Genomic DNA, 21,974 nt, shown 5'->3' with positions numbered 1-21,974 from the left:
ATGTCCTTTTCTGCTGTGCTGATGCGGAAGGTCAGCCGTCTCGATTGAATCCTTGTGCTATCTCTTCCCAGGCTTTAGCAAAGCCACTTTTATACTCCGCATAATTAGAGTCCCAAATAACAAGTTTTTGCGCCATTAGGGCATTCAGCTTCCATATGTACAGGAGCCATAGTTACAACAACCCTGTGTGCACAAATGCCGTGACTCCAGACAATTTCCATTTTATTTTTTCCTCCTGGTCTCCTAGCAACCTGCGTTAAAAAAAAGTGCCGTAAATATTCCTGTATATACCTATGCACTGTGTTGTTTATGGACTCATTAACTTCAGTAGGTGAAATATGCTTGGAATACGCTGGAAAATACGGCATGCTGTGTTGATTTTTGTACACACATGAAAAACACACATAAATGGGCCAATTTAAATCTATGGAGGTTTAACGCTGTGTATTACGCACACAAAAAGTTTGGCGTAATATCCAGCAAACATACGTCCATGGGAGTGAGCAAAACCAAACCACTGCTCTCTATGGGATTTCAGTGGTTTTGTTTTTACCACCTCTTTTCCCGCGGGTGTTTTGTACAGCTGGGAAAAGATAGGACCTGCCTTATCTTCCCCGTATGTAGTGAATACCACATGTCATACATGTTTTGTCCTATGTAGATGCACTGTGCAAACCTTGTCCTTTCATATCCAGAGTTTGGGTTGCACAGCTGCGGCGCTTGAGGAGTTAACAGTCATAAAATCACTGCTTGCATGTAAATGTATCAGTTTGCCTTGTCATCCGGTACAAGTGAAGTTATAAATGGGAGAGATTGAGAGCGGGAAAGGTGTCTATCTTCAGGAGGTCCAAGAGTGTGCTAACACAGAGCCACATGGAAGCACCTTTAGCTTCCATGTAGGTGAAGATGGAGGAGGAAGAGCGACATCCCGTAGCGTTTGGAGTGTGGATGTGAGAGGAGTGAGTCCCTGCAACAGAAAGAGAGCGCACTACCCAAGTTCTAAAACAGGTACCTGTTCACACCACAGGCTTTTCCTGTGCTGCCGTCCACAGTCAGGATCACCGTACAGAGGTACGGTATTGTGACACCCACGCACCTGCCGTGCGGGGTGTGTATTGGCTAAGCCTTCTTGAATAATTGTCTGCCAGAGAGTCTGCGGAGTGACCCCTACCCCCTTCCTACTCTGGAGTGCTCCCAATCCAGGACCCGGTGACATACAGATAACGTGGACTATAGGGCCGTATTCATCCTGTGTATCCTCCCTACCTCTGAGCTATAGCCTGTTTTTCTGCTTACAGTGAATTGTGAATTGAAGCTTTAGGAAAGGGCAGCAGAATTAGTGGGGATTTTCCACAGCATAAAATCTGCACCAACATGTAGCATCAATATCCACATCACTGGTGCGCGTTTTTATGCAGATCTGCAACAGAATTCCCCCCCCCCCCCCCCGCCCATCAATTGACAGGGTAAAATCAAATGGTGAAATTCACTGAGGAATTTTCTGCATGGCTTCCGCCTGTAAAAACCTCACTAAGTGTGAAATGTACCCTGAAGGGGTTTTCCAGGAATATATTGTTGTCCTGTCCTCAGGATAGGTCATCAATAGTTGATTGGCTGGGGGCCGTCGCTCGGGCACCCGCTGTCAGCACCTCAACACATAGGGGTATGGAGCGAAAGCTGCTCTTCTGCCCCCTGTGTAGTGGCCAGCGCTGGTAACTGCAGGCATCATAAATCTTTTTTTTTTTTTTTTTTAAAGCTTTGGGATATCGTGTATCCAAAGTCAATATCCAGCACCCCTCCCTTTTTAATAACTTTGTCTGATCCATATTGCATTTACGTTCATTATTACCTTTTTCACCTTTTACCGATTTTTTTATTTTTTTTATTTTTATTTTTTTTGACTGACAGCCAAGCTCTCGCTGTAATAGCAAGGATCAAAAAGACTCTGATCCCTGTTATTTACCTTGATGCCAATCGTGACCATGGTATCTAGGTTATTAGACATAGGGAGGGTCTCCCTCTCTCCCCATTCACCCCTCATAAATGCAAATGCAGAATGCCGATGGATAACAATGGCAGCCAGAAGCCTAGGAAAGACCCTCAGGGATGCCACAGCTGTATGATTATTGGGCTGATCCTTCAGCACCGCCTAATAGATTACTTTGCAGTTATTGGGCTATTTCACACGGGGGCATCGTGATTTCCAGCTGCCCACATCGCAGCCGAAAATAGCATGAATGAGAAAAAGCCGCGACTAAAGCTCCGGTTTTCTTGCCCATTCAGATTGCCAGGCTGCGGTGTATATACACCACAGCCCGGATTCCGTTGGTGCTAAAGTCTCTCCTCCTCTCTTTGCCGGCTGATTGCGGTGATAGAAGCTCCCATAAAAGCCTATTGGAGCTGCTGGCAAAGGGAGGGGGAGGGACGTTAGCAGCACTTGCCATGCTAATTTCCCTCCCCTCTCTCCCCAGCTTATTGGAGCTGCTGGCAAGGGGAAGGACTTTAGAAACGTGAGCCACTGCTGAACTCCCTCCCACCTCCCTCCCCTTTTCTGACATCTCTCATAGGCTCCCATAGGAGTCGATGGCAACTGGCTACATATACCAGCCAAAAAAAATGACAAGTCCTATCTTTTCCAGACATGAGTGAAAGAAGCTGTCCGGAATGCGCACCTTATGCGCTATCTTTTCCTGCCGGTCGATTTTACATGCCGGAAAATTGCCCATCAGAATGGATGCATTGGAATCAAATGTTCGGATGGTCACGATTTTTGGTTGGTGTGAAAGAGCTCTTAGAAGTGCATGGAATAATAATTTGCTATACTAAGTATACCAAAGATCACAGTGAGTGTGAGGTATGATCTTAGTCCCACGTTGTTTTGCAACACTTCTGTGTAGTTTGTAAGTGGAAGGGTTAAATGCTTTTCCGCATCTAGGAAAGCTGAGTGTTGAAGGGGGCTTTGAAGAAGGCTTCAGAAAGACTGTCACATTCTCCAGGGGGTCTGTAATATACAACGGCCCTTGCTAAACCAGAGCAGAAAATATTTACAATACGGTATAAGGACAGGAACAGCCTTCACACCCCAGTAACTTCTCCTCCCCATTTTTGGAAATGGCCACAGCCAGACCTGATATTTATTTGGAACCAAATTCTAACAAAGGAAATGCGCTCAAACAAAATGAAAATGTCATTTTGGAATAATGGAAATTATGACTGATCTGCACGTCGCAGCCCCCGACAAGGATATTTTGCGAAACGTCAAATCGCCATGAAACAGACATAGGTACACCCATCCTTGCGAGACGCTCAGAAAATATGTATCCGAACACATTCATGTGTGGGCTCAAACCGTATGTAAAGTCATGAGAGGAAACTTCACCGTCATATTTTCATTGTGGATCCCACCCACACGAAGTCATGAAGGAAATATGGATTTTAGTGCTCATGTGCTCCGGTGTAAGCCAAACCCCCATTGGGGCTGAAGGGAGCTGAATGGGAGTTACCTCGCCGAGGGCTTAAAAAAAAAATCGCACATGGACTCATGTTCAGGCTCAGCCCCCTGGAGTGCACTATGCGTGCGGACTGTCCCGTAATTCCGTGTGACTCCGCACAAAGATTGGTAACACTCTTTATTTTTATCCTTTTTATTTTATTACTATCTGCGAATATCTTATGTATGCCTTGACTATTACCTTGTAATATAATTTTGTGTATTTTCTGTAAATAAGGATATTAGTATTCAGGTCCAATGCCTGTGATCCTTGGTGGCAGCCGCGATATTGAGCACAGGGTAGGTGGATTGCTGTAGAATTGTGGCCAAATAATCCCGTCATACCAGGATCACATATTACCACCACACAGTGATTAATACCAAAATATTGTCAGTGAATGAAGACCATTACAAAAAGCTCATTTATTACCAATACAACAACTATTTGAGGGCCAAATAATACCCCCCAAGACTATGACCACGTATTGCAACCACAGTGTTGCTGAAAAAAACACTACATGAAGATCAGTATCTCGCACACACACATTAACCATGTAGCTGTATATACTAGATCTACAGAGGCACTTTGTAGACTGTATAAATTATTACAGTACCATTATATCCAGTTATTACTTCATCTGGCCCAGACTGTCATGATGACTTCTCCCAGTTACTTGTGCAGAATTTGATACAGATATCTTTGACTTCTCAATTCTCCAAGGATCTAGCTTCATTTTCCAATCTTCTATATAATCTCATTCAGAGTGCCTCAGATAGTAGTAATGCCACTTGAGGTGATGCAGACATTAATCATATCTCCCTTTCTGTGCTCCCTGTAGCCCCCCCCCCCCCACTTCTAAGTGCCACTTTTCATTTCCCACTCAATAATAATACTCCTTTTATTCTCCCTCTCAGTAATAATCCCCCTCACAGGCCCCCACCAAGTTTTAATTCCCCATATAGGCCCCCACCCAGTAGTAATGCCCCATATAGGCTCCAGCCCCCAACCACACACTCGCACTATAGTAAAGAAAATATAGTAAAAAAAATACAAATGTTATCCTCATTTGTGCTGATGTGTAGCTTCTCCCACTCCCGCCCTCTGCTGGCCTTACCTGCTCAGCTCACCCACTTACATCTGGTTGGGCATTCACGTAATCACATGTGTGTCACATGATTGCTCTACCGAAAACTGACCAGGTGAGCTGTAAAGGCTCGGACTGCAGAGGCCGGAAGGAGGTGAGTATAACTTTTTTTTTGGTTTTTAACATTTCACCCAAAAACTTTCTCCCCTCCATTGGCCCAAAGACCAGACTGGCCCACTGGGAATTTTCCCAGTGAGTTGAATGTTTAGCTTGCAAAAAAGAAGGCTGAGAAGAGACTTGATAGCTGCCTACAAATATCTGAAGGGCTGTCGCAGTGCAGAGGGATCAGCCCTATTCTCATTTGCACACGGAATGACTAGAAGCGATCGGATGAAACCGAAAGGGAGGAGACACAGATTAGATATTAGAAAAAAACTTTCTGACAGCGAGGGGGATCAATGAGTGGAACAGGTTACCACGGGAGGTGGTGAGTTCTCCTTCAATTGAAGTGTTCAAACAAAGACTGGACAAATATCTGTCTGGGATGATTTAGTGATCCTGCACTGAGCAAGGGGTTGGACCCGATGACCCTGGAGGTCCCTTCCAACTTTATGATTGTATGAATGGCCAGTCCCCCCCCGCACATGAAGACGACGTATATCGGCTCGGCGTGAAAACCGAGCCGATATACGTTCGTGTGAATGCACCCTAAGGGGCATATTCATTAATGCTGTCATAGAAAATGTACTTTAAAATGCGCCTCACTAGCAGTTTAAAAATGCTTTTATAGCTAAATGAGAGGTGGACTTACCCGGTGCCAGAAGGGTTAATCCGGTGGTGAAGGAATTAACCCCTCTGCACCTGTTGTCCACGTTAGCCTTCAGCAGGTTTCTTGCTTCTCCATGTTTCTTTTTGGAGCGGCGTCCAGGGATATCCTTTCACCGTGTTTATAAGCACGGTCTGGCTGGATAACTGAGTATAAAAGTAAAAATAAAAACTATCCCGCACCTTGGCAGAAAACCAATCTTTTTTTATTCTTGTTAAAACAACGCGTTTCGACACGATATGTGTCTTTTTCAAGTTTATTTATTTTTTTAACTTGAAAAAGACACATTGTGTCGAAACGCGTTGTTTTAACAAGAATAAAAAAAGATTGGTTTTCTGCCAAGGCGCGGGATAGTTTTTATTTTTACTTTTATACTCAGTTAATGCTGTCATAGTGATTTGTTTCTTAAAGGGGTTGTCCCGCGGCAGCAAGTGGGGTTATACACTTCTGTATGGCCATATTAATGCACTTTGTAATATACATCGTGCATTAAATATGAGCCATACAGAAGTTTTTCACTTACCTGCTCCGTTGCTGGCGTCCCCGTCGCCATGGTGCCGTCTAATTTCAGCGTCTAATCGCCCGATTAGACGCGCTTGTGCAGATGGGTCTTTTCCCTTCGGCTCGGTCCGGCACGAGCGGCGTTCTGGCTCCGCCCCCTTGTACGCGTCGTCGCGTAGCTCCGCCCCATCACATGTGCCGATTCCAGCCTCCTGATTGGCAGTGGACACTAAGGCAGCTAAAAACTGTACTTGGAATGTTCCAAATAAAAATAGACCAGTGTGTAATAGCATATGTATATGTGTATGTGTGGTTGCTAATTAAAGCTGATGGATACTGAATGTCTGTATATTGCAGTGAATGTGAGCAGAGGAATTGCTAATAGCATAGAGAATCAATGGTTCTGTTAATGGTTGCTTATTGTGGTGCTGTCTAAAGGCTCAAAAGACCTATCACAGGCCAGTCTCTGTGTATAAATGCACTTTTACACGTTATTCACAAAGATGATCGCTCAAAAGATGGATTTTGAGCAATCATTTTGTATAAACGACTACTTGGTACTAATGCCTATTAGTACCAATTAGTAGCCTGTGAGCTGCCCAGAGCTGTATTCAGGGAACAGACCACCCACTGTTTTCTGAATACATTCTCTTTGTTTTGCCACACTGATTACAGCTGAGACAATGTAATCAGCTGTATTCAGCTTTCCTCGGGTAGACCACGGTCCTGTGGTGCTGATCTATTCATTCGGCAAGAGCTGCCTGTGATTGGCTGAGCACCTCAGCCAATCACATTTAGCTCTTTCAAAAGGTGGGGATTTTAAATCCCCACCTGCTGATAGATCAGTACCACATTGCAGGGGACAGCAGGAGAAGATGCGTCTGTGCCCCGGCAACTGAAGCAAGCTGAGTATCTATTTTTTTTGTTTTTTAAACCACTTATACTTGATTTTCAGGGAAGGGCTTATATTTAAAGCTCCTCCCTGAAATCAATTGCCAGCAGCAGAATCCTCTACCGCAACTGACATGTTTGACAGCTGCAGTAGAGAATTGAAGAATTCTTCTGCTGCATCTGTCACAGACGTGGCAGATGTAACAGCAGGGAATTCTTTTAACTAGTGGGGATGAAACATCTGCCGCATGCGGCAGATGTGTTCTCCATCCCCACAGGGGCCAAGGCAGCGGCGGACAGGTAAGTATGTTTTTTATTTTTTTTTTACACTAAAATTTTTCTTTTTCAGGGAAGGGCTTATATGTAAAGCCCTTCCCTGAAAAAGAATGCAGCGGTGCCAGCAGACCATTGTTTTCAATGGAGCCGCCGGCAGCAGCCGCGACTCCATTGAAAACAATGCGTGCATTCCCTATGGTGCACGCATGTCCTATCTTTGCAGGCACATGCCTGTAAAGCACGGACATGTGAACACCCCATAGGGAACGCATTGTTGCAAATAGAAGCGTGTTTTTGTGCGTGCGTACGCACACACAAAAATACGCTTGTGTGAAGCCACCCTAAATCTACAGTCCACCAGTACCCCCAGGTCTTTTTCCATATAATTTTTCCCTAGCAATACCCCATTTAGTGCATATTGGTGACATCCGTTTCTCCTGCGCATGTGCATAACCTTACATTTATCAATATTGAACTTCATTTGCCATTTTTCTACCTAAGCTCCAAGCTTATCTAGGTCCTTTTGTAGCCGTACATTGTCCTCTGTTGTATTAATTATCATGTATAATTTTATACCATCTGCAAATTTTGATATTTTACTGTGCAGTCCCTCTATCAGGACATTGATAAATATATTTAACAGAATGGGGTCTAATACTGAACCCTGTGGCATCCCACTAGCAATGGTGGCCTAATCAGAGTATGATCCATTTATTACTACCCTCTGCTTTCTATCTCTGAGCTAACTACACATTTTTGCCCAGCCTGAGGTGTCTCATTTTATATATTAACCTACTGTGTGGCATGGTGTAAAATGCTTTAGATATAAGAGATCAATAGACTCTCCCAGGTCCAGCCTAGACTTACTTCATTGTAGAAGCTGATCAAGTTGGTTTGACTTGATTGTCCCCTCATGAACGCATGCTGATGAGGAGTTACACCATTGTTTTCCTAGAGGATGGTATCTCTCAGAAACCCCTTGAATATTTTTCCAATTATTGAGGTGAGACTTACCGGCCTGTAGTTACCAGGCTCTCTTGGCCCAGTGATACAACCCTGATCTCCATAAAGTCCCTAAATCTAAGAAATAGGGGCTTATCTACCACACCTTACATTTATCAATATTGAACTTCATTTGCCATTTTTCTGCCCAAGCCCCTAGCTTATCTAGATCCATTTCAAGCCGTACATTGTCTTCCGTTACATTAATTATCGTGTATAATTTTGTATCGTCTGTAAATATCGATATTTTACTGTGCAGTCCTTCTATCAGGTCATTGGTAAATATATTGAGCAAAATAGGGCCCGATACTGACACCTGTGGCACCCCATAAGCAACTGTGGCCCAATCAGAATACAAACTTTTAATTACTACCCCTTGCTTTCGATCTTTGAGCCAGTTCTTTACCCACCTATACATGTTTTCGCCAAGACCAAGCTGTATCATTTTATAACTTAGGAGGCAGCCATCATGCTAATCTTGAATTTTGGATAAAAAGGGGAGGAAGACCTGAGAAAACTCAGATCTCAAGGTTTGATTTCAGAAAGGCAGATCTTAATGAACTCAGAAAGAGGGTAGGAAGAATCCAATGGCTGAATGTTGTTAAGGACAGAAATGTCCAAGAAGGTTGGGAAATATTGCGAAATAAGATTCTCAAAACACAATCGTTAAAAATCCTTAAAAGAAGGAAGAATGGGAAGCATTTAAAGAGACCAGGATGGATGAACAGAGAACATGCACAGATGTTAAGAAGGAAGAAAAATATGTTTTTCAAATAGAAAGAGGGGTGAATATCTAAAGAAGAATATAATGTGGTCTGCAGAAACTGTAGGGCACGTCTCAAAAAAGCTAATAATGATTTGAGGCTTTCAACAGAGGCCAAAAGCAATAAGAAAAGGATTTTGGGGTATGTCAAAGGCAAAAGAAAAGTCCAAGATGCTGTTGGATGCTTACAAGATGAAAATGGTGAATTGGTTAAGAATGATGTTGAGAAGGCCGAACTTTTAAATTGCTATTTTGCATCTGTTTTCTCTCAAAAAGTAGATGGAACATCAACTGATCTTCCCTGTGCTATTGGGGGAATAAAAGAATGCAGGCTATCTATAAGCAGAGAGATTGTGAGGGAACACATAGCTATCTTAAATGAATTCAAGTCTCAAGGTCCATATGAATTACATCCTAGGATACTAAAGTAAGCAGTGGAGGTAATTGCTGAACCACTCGCTATATTCTTTGAAAATTACTAGAGAACAGGAGAAGTCCCAGAAGATTGGGGAAGGGCAAATGTTGTCCCTATCTTCAAAGAAAGGAAGAAGCTAGATCCAGGAAACTACAAGCCTGTGAGCCTGACTTCTATTCCGGAAAAGCTCTTGGAACAAATTATTAAACAGCATGTATGCAAGTTCTTAGATAAAAATGACGTAATTAAACAGAGCCAGCATGGGTTTGTAACAAACGAGTCATGCCATACTAATCTAATTTCCTTCTATGACAGAATCACCAACTGGGTTGATCAGGAAAATGCAGTGGATATCGTATAACTTGACTTTAGTAAAGCATTTGACGAGGAATCTCATATCATACTTATTGAAAAAAATGACCAAATATGGGATTGACAAGACAACTGTTAGGTAGATTCACAAATGGCTGAGTGATCATACTCAAAGAGGGGTCATCAATGCCTGTACATCCAAGTGAAAGAATGTATCAAGTGGGGTACAACAAGGCTCTGTCCTAGGCCCAGTGTTGTTCAACAGTTTTATAAATGATCTGAAGGAGGGAATTGATGGGGAACTGATCAAATTTGCAGATGACGCAAAGGTAGGAGGCATAGCTAACACTAGGGAAGAAACGGAGAGTATTCATAAAGATCTAGAAAAGCTGGAACACTGGTCGGTGACTAACAGAATGGTATTTAACAAGGAGAAATGCAAAGTTCTACATATGGGTAAGAAAAATGAAAAAAAAAAACTTCCAGAATGGAAAGAATCAGGCTAAGCAGCATATGTGAAAAAGACTTGGGTATACTAATAGATCATAGACTGAACATGAGTCAACAATGTGATGCAGCAGCCAAAAAGGCAAACCCAATTCTTGCATGTATTAAGAGAAGCATGGAGTCTAGATCATGTGAGGTAATTATCCCCCTCTACTCTTCCCTAGTTAAAACTCATCTGGAATACTGTGTCCAATTCTGGGCACCCCACTTTAAACAAGACATAGACAAACTGGAGCAAGTTCAGAGAAGAGTTACCAAGATGGTGAGCGGTCTGCAAATCATGTCCTACGAGGAACGGTTAAAGGATCTGGGAATCCAGGACACCCACAGGCAACCTTATTCCCTCACTAAATGCCCATGGCCAAAGGGAGCAAAAAGAAGGGGAGCGTTTTGCCTGCAGTGGAGGTTCTGCTGACCAGATAATTGCAGAGCACAGCTGCCACTTCTCCGCGGGGTTCTGCTATCATGGCGCCGGGGGACCAAGTGGCTAAACCACCGTCAAAGTCTCGGCAGATGTCCCCACAGCGCTTGCACGGTAGAGAGACACTTGCTGCATGGCACCCAGGAGCCAACTGAGCGGAGCTTACTGGAGCAGAGAGGTCCTTCCAGGTGCCGGCAGATCAGTCATCAGTACGGCCGGCTCTCTCTTCAAGCAGTAGGATGAGTGCTTCCCCCACACCTGCAGGTCACCACAGCTCTACATCAACACTGCCCTCCCCAACAATCAGCTCACATGAAGGGGAGAGAAGCAGTGAAGGCAGGCAGAAAGCCACATGTGGAGTGGCCGCCCGGCATCTGGAGGAGGGGAAGAATTCTCATGGAGGATCTCCCAGCATGGTGCCTGTCAGCCACATGATCCACCCTGCACAGGGAATTAACCACACAGCAGACAGACAGATCCACACTGCTGAATGCCTTAGTTCCATCAGTCACACATGAGATGGCACCACAAATCCCAGAAATATCTCCTCCTCCCCTAAAATAGATAGAGTCTCCCCTCCAGCAGGCAGCATGCACTCCTGGAGAGTTAGCAGCTCAGGTCATCACAGCTCCTTCAGTGACTGCCCCCCCCCCCCTTTAATGGGTACACAGAAGACAGCTGCTTCCCTCTTCATGTCACAGATCCACCTCAGCACCAGCTTAATAGGTCTCCTTCTCTGGGTCCAGTTCCTCTACTCAAGCTAGAACTACAACAACCAGGAGGTCCACCTCACTATTTCCCACCAGACTTAACCCACCTGCTACAAGAGCTATGGAGGATGGTCAGCGCCTTGCCTACTAAAACTGATTTAGAGCAACAGATTCGGCGTATAGAAGAAAAACACAAGGCAGATATTCAAGTGATTAACCAGTCGGTCCAATCCCTAACAGCACGTTTCTTGACTCTAGAGCAAACATCTATGGACTCTTCTTCAGAACTACAACAACTAGCCAGATCATACGACAGCCACAAATCACAGATGAGAGACTTTGCTTTGCACCTTGACGATGTTGAAAACGGGGGGCGACGCACAATTTAAAGCTTATAGGCATATCTGAAGAAATCCCGTAAGACGACCTCCATGACCACGTGATTTTCATTTTTAACAAACTCTTGAACAGACCAGCCGACAGAGAAATTGAATTAGACAGCGTCCCTTGAGAAATTAGGGTTTCGATTCCTCGGACCCGCTAGGCGGTGGAATCTGTCATGTTCACTTTTATAGGCAAAAGGAAGATATCCTACTCTGTGCCTGGGAACAAGGTCCTCTCACTTACAAGGGATCCAAGATCTCTATCCTACCAGATGTCTCCAAACTTACCCTACACATGCATAGGATGGTCGGACCCCTGTTGGAGGCCACCCTAGCGGCTGACGCCACATATAGATGGGGCCATCCATTCCACATAATCCTCACGAGGCGAGGCTGGACCTTCACAGTCAGCTCACCCTCTGACCTAGAGGGATCGTTCTTATTCCTGGAGGTCCATCCTGTGCCAGTACCAAATTGGACTCTACCTTCAACCAGTCCACGGAGGAAGAAGCAGCTCCCAGGCCAGGCCCATCGAGGAGCTTGTCTGGATGACCCTCCTAGACCCAATCCTGAAACTGAACATTTGGGGATTCCGCCATCTTGGAGGAAGAGTTTACCCCCATAATCAAACCCTGAGAAGAGGTTTCAAAATTCGACCCAGGTTCAGTTTATGTGTTGGACAGTAGGACATTTGTTCATCCTCTACTATGTCATTTGTCCACATTGGCGCAGAAGAGAGAGGGGAAGCTGCTCTAAAGGATATGCTGTCCCACTCTTACCTTGCCTCTACAATGTTGGATTTCTCTGAATCCAAGTCTCCTGTCGATTTTCTCTCCAGCATTAGTGGGTACCGGGGCTTCTCGCAAGGCCTTTTCTTGTTTTTGATTCTACCTTTAAGGGCAGCATTCTCCCATTCCATGTTACCCACTTAGGGGTTCCTGTTTGGGGCTGACGCCCTGCGTTAAGTGGGGACAGGCTGCTAAATCAAGGTTTTAAAAGTTGAGATAATTCAGTCTGCCTTGTTGCCTTGAACGGCTCACTTGAGTGGTTTTGCGAGACAACAAGCAGGGTCTGTAGTCCACTGGTTTTCCGCTGTCTTCAGCAGCCCCCCGACCCCCATCCCTTGCGTTTGTCTTCCCTTTGTCTGCTGTCCTGTAACCTGCGTCCCCCCTTCCCGTGTGGTTGTTGTGCATTTTTTTGTTTGTTTGTTGTGCCCCTCTTACTCCCAGTATAGCAGGTGCTTTTCTCTCTACTTTCATCAGTTTGGTCGTCTAAATCAGTAAAGACTCCCCCCCCCCCCCCCCCACCCCAACTTAACCATGTCATCTGTCAGACCTAACCTTTAATATTGTCTCTATCAATGTACAGGGTCTGAACATTCCGGAGAAAAAGTCCTCTCTGCTCCGGCTTCTGTGGCAGAAGAAAGCCCATGTTGCCTTCATGCAAGAAACCCACTTCAAAGGAGTGTCCGTGTCTCTGACATACTGGCAAATCTTTCAAATTAGAAACTTCCTGCTCTCCCTACCCCCTGCCCTGGGATTCAGGGCAGGGAATCGCGGCCTCGGAGGAGTCCAAATCAGCAGCCAGTGGGCACGGTGAGCAGGGGCCCCTGCTCCAGTCAGGGGGCGTGGCTTGTGGCGTCGGGCCACATGCAGCAGCATGGAGCAATGGACGTCTCCCATGGTGAAGTTGCAAAATATAAATTAGGATAGCGCTCCTAGTGATGAAAAGTATCCCAAATGGGTAACAAATTGGTCTGGACTTACCCGGTGTGTAGTGGAGCCTAGGCCAAAACTCCACTACAACCTCCACATCCAGGTACGCCTTGATATATCTGGCGCCAATAGTCCCCCTGCGTTTCCAAAAAATCCTGATGGGCTATACCAGGAGAGCAGCCAGGATGTCTGTGTCATACTCACGGTGTGACCTACTGAAGCAGGTTCTCAATAAAGTTTTAAAAGATCCTGCGCTTTTTTTTACACCATTTATTATAATTGTTGTTCCTGCTTCATAATTTCTCCAATATTTCGTTTAGACCATTAGTAACGAGTGTGTTGATTCTAAAGATCCAATACATCTCCTTTTCTTTCAGTTGTTGTATTGATTTTCCATAAATAAATTCCAAAGGTGTCACTCACTCCAAGTCCCTCACTTTTATTATTATGATGAAGGGCAAAGTGACGAGACACACAGGAACAACAATAATAATGGTAGAAAACGTTTGGATTTTTAAAGATATACATATGTGATATTAAAGGGGTTGTCCCGCGCCGAAACGGTTTTTTTTTTTTTTCAAACCCCCCCCTGTTCGGCGCGAGACAACCCCGATGCAGGGACTTAAAAAAAAAACCCGCACAGCGCTTACCTGAATCCCCGCGCTCCGGTGACTTCTTACTTACCGGTTGAAGATGGCCGCCGGGATCTTCTCCCTCGGTGGACCGCAGGGCTTCTGTGCGGTCCATTGCCGATTCCAGCCTCCTGATTGGCTGGAATCGGCACGTGACGGGGCGGAGCTACACGGAGCCGCCATCCTGCACGAGCGGCCCCATTGAGAAAAGAAGAAGACCCGGACTGCGCAAGCGCGTCTAATTTAGCCATTAGACGCCGAAAATTAGGCGGCTCCATGGAAACGAGGACGCTAGCAACGGAGCAGGTAAGTGAATAACTTCTTATAACTTCTGTATGGCTCATAATTAATGCACAATGTACATTACAAAGTGCATTAATATGGCCATACAGAAGTGTATAGACCCACTTGCTGCCGCGGGACAACCCCTTTAATCGAATGTGATTTTAAAAGATATTAGTTATATGGTATTATAGTGTGTTTTTAGAATTCTGTATAGATATAATTATGATGAGATTTAGGATGTATAGTTTTATTTATTTAGGATTTATATATAGGTATTAATTATTAGCTGATGTATACATTTGTTTTTTAAAAATATTTTATTGCAATATGAAATGTTATAAAAGATGCTATTATATAAGGTTAAAGGGGCTGTCCCGCAGCCAAAACGAAAAAATTTTCACACCCCAGTCCCCCATGTTAAGCAAGCATCACAAACTACCCATGTAAATCGTTTTTTTAGAGCGTTTCTACTCACTATGAAGCTGTTTCATGAAGTTATAAAAATCTTCTTCCAAGATGTCCGCCGTCATTTCCCAAGGTGCACTGCGGGTCTTCTCCCATGGTGCACCATGGATGTTCTTCTCCAGTCTGAGCTCCACTGCCGATTACAGCCACCTCATTGGCTGATCGGCACCACGTGATGGGGGCGGAGCTACGCGATGACGCTGAGAAGGGGGAGGAGCCAGGACGCAGCTCATGAGGCCGGACCATCCAGAAGAGGATTCCTCTCTGCGCAAGCGCGACTGTTGCGGCGACCAGAGGAGAAGTTTGGTAGTTCCCATGGAGACGGGACGCCAGCACCGGAGTGGGTAAGTGTATAACTTCTGTATGGCTCATATTTAATGCACGATGTATATTACAAAGTGCATTAATATGGCCATACAGAAGTGCATAACTGCACTTGCTTTTGCGGGACAACCCCTTTAAGCCTGTAGGTGTATTGGATGCAAGCGCTAAGGACTATAGCGCTTGTTCAATAAACTCCCCAATAGCGGCTGCAGAGTTCCGATATCCCAGTGAATAATGGATTCAGGGACTGCATATTCCTCCCCCTAGACGTCATCACGCAGGCAATGAAGCCAGTGTTCCATTATGAGTTCCACACACCGTTCTCGGGCGTCGGAAGCGTGATGACGTCATCGAGCTACATGATCACACGTGATACATCAGACGTGGGACATGGAGTGGGACGCCGCAGCTCAACCAGCCAGCTCAGTAACAGACTTGGAGGGGAGGAGAACAATTACAGGAGTTAAGGTAATTTAATGTGATTAAGAAAGGTATATTATGTTTCATTATGGCAGTTTATGGATGTGCTTGACAAAGTCGCTACATGCGATGAAACGCGTTGCACTGTGTACTATGGAATAAAGGAGGATTTTGTTTCTATTAATGGCAATATCCTTCCCTTGGTGAATTTGTTGCCAAAGAAGCGCAGGATCCACTGGTGAAGTGCCGGCTGGGGGAGCATCAGGGAGAGCAGCGCTGAGGAGGAGGACAGCTGAGAGCGCCAGCGGTAGCAACAGAGGAGGAGGGAGAGGCAGAATGGTGGCCCTGTCAGGTGATGTGCCAATCCAGGGCCGAACTGGACACAGGCCTGGAGGAGCTGGAGTGGCTGTGTAGAGGTCCTTATCAGCAAAAGACCCAGGAGAGATCTGTCGGGAGCAACAAGGCCAGGTTGCGTTCAGCGGTGTGCATTCCGCAACAGAAGCAGAGAGCTGGGGCAGGTTGGCGTGCAGCGGTGGATGCAGTCCCAGGAGGTCAGCGACAGGATTGAGATGATTCAGAGGAGACAAGAAGCGACGCAGAGATTCTAGTTCCAGGACATTCGGCTGGTGGAGACATGCAGCCTGGTGAGCATAGCTCCATGTACTGTTTGTCTGATGATGCACTTGTGGGTCAGTTGGGGGGTCAGAGTGTGGATGTGGGGGGTGGAGTGGTGTTATGGAGTGAGTTTTGGGGTGAGTTAAAGGAGTTGTTGGGAAATGTGAGGGATTTGTTTTAGCGGTGCGATAAGGGGTCGGGGTTGCCAGTGGCATCTCCAGTGGCGGCAGGGGCACCCCAAGGGGTTAGAAGTGAGGTGGCAATCAGAAGTAACCCGGGTAGGCTGGTTGTGGGGAGCTCGCAGCATGCTGATATGACGGTGGCTGTGCAGACTGAAAAAGACGTTTGGATGATACGGTAAAGAGGTAGGATTATGTTTGTTTTGACGGCCCGTTGAGGGCCCATTTGAAAAGGGGTGCCGGAGAAAATTTGGAAAGACGAGTACATTAAAATATTTTCATTGTTACCGTTAGAAAAGTTCAATATACCCTGTTTCCCTGAAAATAAGACATACCCTGAAAATAAGACATAGCATGATTTTCCAGAATTTTTGTGGATGCAAAATGATTTTTCAGGCTTTTTGAGGATGCTTGAAATATAAGCCCTACTCCAAAATTAAGCCCTGCTAACAGTTAATTAAAAAAGTCAATTTAAATAGTGTCCAGGCAGCTATACATGTAAAAAAGTTAAACCTTTTTAAACAAAAAATAATATAAGACACTGTCTTATTTTCGGGGAAACACAGTAGATAAGGTGAAGTGGACAGAAACCAAGAATGAAGAGGAGGAGAAGCAACTATGGTGGCTTATTCTGCAGACGTTTGCTAGCTGGATGCAGACGTTTGCTATTTTGACGGGGTTGATAGGTGAAAAGGCGCCTGAGAATTATTCTGGCCTTTTTTGCTATCTGGACTCAATTGTGGAGGCTTAAGAACCTACGGCAGGCAGGCGTGGCTACAATACAACAAACAATTGTGCGGTGTGCCCCAAAATTCAATGGGACCACAAGGACATTAGCTTGTGGTTAAAGGTTATGGCCCTGTCGCGGTATGGGCAGTCCTTTCCAGAAAGTTCTGGGGTTTTCCAGGCACAAACAGTGTGGAAGACAGGGTTTTGCTGGCGATTTAATGAAGGCCAGTGTAAGTTCAAAGCAAGTTGTCGCTTTAAACACAATTGCTCCGTCTGTAGCGCGACAACACAGGAAAGGAAAAGTTGGAGAAGGAAGTATCATTGGAATGGATGGCGGAGCCATTTTCAAATAGGGAAAAGGGTCGGTTGATGTTTTTGGTCTTTTGGAAGGTTTTAGGTTTCTGACACCGGAGCATCGGGTCCCCTTTTTAGTTAAGAATTTGTGCTCCGCCTTGCAGTTTCCGCGGCTGGTGAAGGAAGTAACGTTGGGACGGATGGCGAGGCCGTTTTTGGCTCCACCGGTCCCTAATTTGGTAGTTTCCCCATTGGGGATGGTTCCAAAGAAGGAGCCGGGGAAGTTTTGTTTTGTCTTTCCCAAAAGGTGAATCTGTGAACAATGGGATAGCTCCCGAACTGCGTTGGGTAGTTTATATGTTTGACGCGGCCGTTAATTGGGTGCAGCGGTGTGGAAAGTGGGCGCTGTTGGCCAAGACAGACATAGAATCAGCATTTCACTTGTTGCCTGTTCACCCTGACAGTGTTCATCTGTTGGGGTGTGTTTGGGAGGGGCAGTTTTTTGTTGACCTGTGTTTACCACTGGGGTACTACTTTTCCTGCACCTATTTTGAGGTGGTCAGTTTTTTTTTTGGAGTGGGTGGTTCAGGACACGTCTGGTTTGCAGTCTATTTTTTGTGTCTTGGTCCGGCGAGTACTAGTGTGTGTAGTTCATTGTTGGCCACGGTGCAATGGGTTGCCAATAAATTTGGCGTCCCATTGGCGCCTGAAAAAAAACAGAGGGGTCAATTACTTGTTTAAGTTTTCTCAGTTCTCTGGTTGATCTGGAGAGGATGGAGTGCCGACTGCTGGACAAAAGGTTGGAGGCGTTGCACCAGGATTTGGCGCAAACGGCTAATTTTCGAAAAGTCATCCTGTGAGATTTGCAGTCGTTGCTAGGTAAATTTAATTATTATTGGACTATGCCGATAGGGCGTTTTGTTTTTGAAGGAAGATGGCAGGGGCAAAAGCAGGGCATCATTTCATCCGTATCTCGGCTGAGATGGGCTGAGTTTGGGCCTCTTTTTTTGGAAAAAGTATAACTGTCGGTCATTGTTCATTGACAAGGCTGTGGCCAATTTTGATTGTGAATTCTTCACGGATGCATCTGGGGCAGTCCATCTTGGGGCCTTTTTTAGGGGTCAGTGGTGTGCAGGGCAGTGGCCTGAGGGGTGGAGGAGTAATGCGACGGTGAAAAACCTAGTGTTGTTGGAGTTGTTTCCAATCGTGGTGGCGGTGTCGGTTTGGGGAGACTGGTTCCAGAATAGAAAGGTGAGCTTCCATTATGACAATATAGGAGTGGTGCAGGCTATTAATAGGGTGACAGCCCACTCACCGCTGGTTGTTGATTTGTTACGACACCTGGTTTTGGCCTGTTTGTTCTTGTATACTTGGGTGGTGGTGGTCAATGTGCCAGGGATGGACAACAATATAGCTGATGCCCTTTCTCGTTTCCAGTGAGAGCGTTTTTGGGCATTGGTGCCGGAAGCGGAGCGAGAGGGTCTTCCTTGTCCAATAGAACTCTGGAACGTGGTCAGTGCCATCTTTTGTGAGAGAAAAGTGATAGTCCCGCCCGCCTTACATTTGGATTGAATTGGGGGAGAGTTTTGTCATGGCAGCTTCATGGGTGGGGCGGTCCTTGGAGTCTGTGGAAATTGTGTGGTGGGGGTTAGTTGGGTGGGCACAGTCTCACCTGCTAAGACTCCCTCCTTGGTGTGAAATTTACGGTATCTGCTGCAGGTGACTTGGCTGGTGAGGGGGCGGCAGTAGACTCTCTCCAGTTGTAAGTCATGGTAGTACTAGCCACCTCGTGGGTGGCTTGTGTTGCCCGTGACGCTGTTGGTCCAGCGGATGGCAAGTTCAGTGATTATATGGTTGCACCAGATTTTGTGGCTCAAGAGAATCCCCCTTGTATTTTGGTTAATATTTGGGTCAATGATTTTATGTAATGTTTGTAAATAAATTGGCTGCTGTGGCCACTTTATGCAAAAAGAAGGAGTCTGTCTTTATTGGGTGAGGGTGGTTACAACGGAGGTTATTCTGACCTCCCCGGGTCATGTACATAACAGTTGATTCTGAAAAGTCTTCCGAAACAATCAATGCATATTGATATTAGTACAAAACATCTTTGCATGGAGTATCACTACTTTTTCACAACATTATACACTCATTGTCAAAAAAAATTAAGCACCTAGGAGTCAGAATCAAATAAAACCTTTTAACGAAATGATTACAATATCAGAGCAAAAGGATAATTTATTGTGGAAAACTGAACACTTGAAGGGAGGCTCTAGTACCCGGTTGTAGTGTCTCTAGCTTGGATACAAGATGTGATGCAGGTGGACATGGAGGCTCTAGTACCCTGTTGTACCGCCTCTAGCTTGGATACAAGATGTGATGTAGGTGGACATGGAGGCCCTAGTACCCTGTTGTACCGCCTCTAGCTTGGATACAAGATGTGATACGGGCAGGCATGAAGGCTCTAGTACCCTGTTGTAGTGTCTCTAGCTTGGATACAAGATGTGATACAGGCAGACATGGAGACTCTAGTACCCTGTTGTACTGCCTCTAGCTTGTATGTAAAATGTTATACGGGTGGGCATGGAGGCTCTAGTACCTTGTTGTACTGCCTCTGGCTTGGATGCAAGATGTGATATAAGCGGGCATAGAGGCATACAGGTTCCATATTGTAACCTGCGGCATATCAGACAACATTTGCTGTAACCGAGCCTCTAGATCGTGCAAACTGGCAGACTGTTGAAGTTTGTACCACTGCTACGGGTGACCGACTGGTGTATGTAATGGACCCCCCCAGACCATTACACCAGTAGTGAGGGCAGTATGCTGTTCCACAGCAAAGGCAGGATTGAGATGTTCACCCTTAGGTCTCCAAGCACGAATCCGTCTGATACTGTGCATGGGCCTGAAATTCAGAATACATAATGGGTGCCTTGGTACCAAAAGTCCTTTAACCAAGAGCCTGGTTCTGACAGGGACTTGTAACAATGGTGCCACCTATGTCTGGATGGCAGACGATGAAACCGTTGGAGCTTCTCATGCTTATCAGACAGTCTTCTCTGCTGGTGGTTTCTTCTAGGTGCTTTATTTTATTTATTTTTTGACAAAGAGTGTATATCAGAGATATAACAAAAAAAGCTTAGTACCGTGTTAGGCAGTGGAGCAAAACGTGATTGTTCCCAGCCAAAGAAAGTAAGTAATCTTTAGGTATGATACCTTTTAATTGCTTAAAAAAAGACAGGTTGTTGTAGCGAGCATTCAAACTTATTGAGGGTTCTTCTTCAGGCTAAATGGAATAGATCGGAAGACGCATATATATATAAACACACATATGAAAAGGAACAGACATGGTGTGATTAACCCCTTAAGGGCGTGGACCTTCTTTTTTTTAATATTTTCTCCTCCCCCCTTTTATTAAATCACAATCCTTTTATTTATCCATCGACGTAGATGTCTGAGGGCTTGTTTCTTGTGTGACGAGTTGTATTTTTCAGTAGTACAATTTGTTGTACTTTCAAAAACTAAGTGGAGTAAAATGGGGAAAAAGTGAAATTCAGCCATCTTTGGGTGTATCTTTTTTGTACAGCGTACACACTGCAACAAAAATTACATATTAACTATATTCTATGGGTCAGTACAATTACTGCAACACCAAACTTATATAGTTTTTTTTGCTGTAGTACTTTTATTTATAAGATATTTAATTTTTTAAAATTATTTTCTGCCACTATTTGCCATGGGCATGGCTTGATAGGCACTCTCCAATGGCAACTGCACTGCAACCCACAATCTCATCATGGGGGGGCTGTATGGGTCAGGGCATTGACAACGGCATTTAAAGGGTTAAAAGCTCTGATAAGCGGCGTAGCTTATTGGACCTGTTGCGAGTTGGGTGATGGCTGTAAGAAACAGCCAGGACACCCACATTGTATGGAGCAGGATCGTCACGCCATCCCCCTCCCTTCACAACCCAAACCTGTGCAGCGTTTGAGTGGGGCGCGACAAAGTGGGGGACCCCAACGGGTAAAACAAGATGGATGTCACAGGTGGCTCTGCGATCTCTCCTGGCAGTGGCAGTAAAGGGCTTGGCTCGGTTGCGCACAGTGGCGAAAAGAGATTACTATGGTTAGCAAATATTAACGGTGGTTTGTCTTGTGACGCCAGCATCTGTTTTCCAGGGACTCCAAGGGTTAATGATGAAATAGCTGACATGATTCCTGGTACCTTTGATTTGCAAACTGGAGGTATACAGTTTACTCAGTCTCTCAGTAATAGCAGAGGCATTTGCATTAAACAAATATTGTTGCTCCGCAATTCAGTTTAGTACAACACAAGTTAAATTTCAACGCTTTCTCTCTATTTGCATTTTAGAGGTTACTCTGTGGAATTTCCACAGTCCTAGTTATCTAAGGGTGCTTTTTAGAAGGTTTTTCTGCAGTTGGTGAAGTTAAGAGTGGGCCTCTTTTACTTGGCTGTACTGTTAACAGGCGCTCGTGCAACTCAAGGTTGTGTAAATGAGTCCCAAACATTCTCCTCCACTCTGCGCTTGATCAAGAAGCCTGTAGATGCTTGCTTCCAGCAATGGGCAATGTTAATCCTCTCCTTACTGAGGAGCACCTCCTCTCACGTCGTACTCTGACGTCAACCTCCTCACTACTCCCTCTAACTCCTCCTTCACTTCCTGTCTTCTTTCACGCACTTTTTCTCTAAACTCCTCCTAATAGCTTTCCTCGCCCT

The sequence above is a fragment of the Eleutherodactylus coqui genome, chromosome 2 (genome assembly GCF_035609145.1).
Source record: "Eleutherodactylus coqui strain aEleCoq1 chromosome 2, aEleCoq1.hap1, whole genome shotgun sequence".
Lineage (NCBI taxonomy): Eukaryota > Metazoa > Chordata > Amphibia > Anura > Eleutherodactylidae > Eleutherodactylus > Eleutherodactylus coqui.
This window is presented reverse-complemented; position numbering follows the sequence as displayed.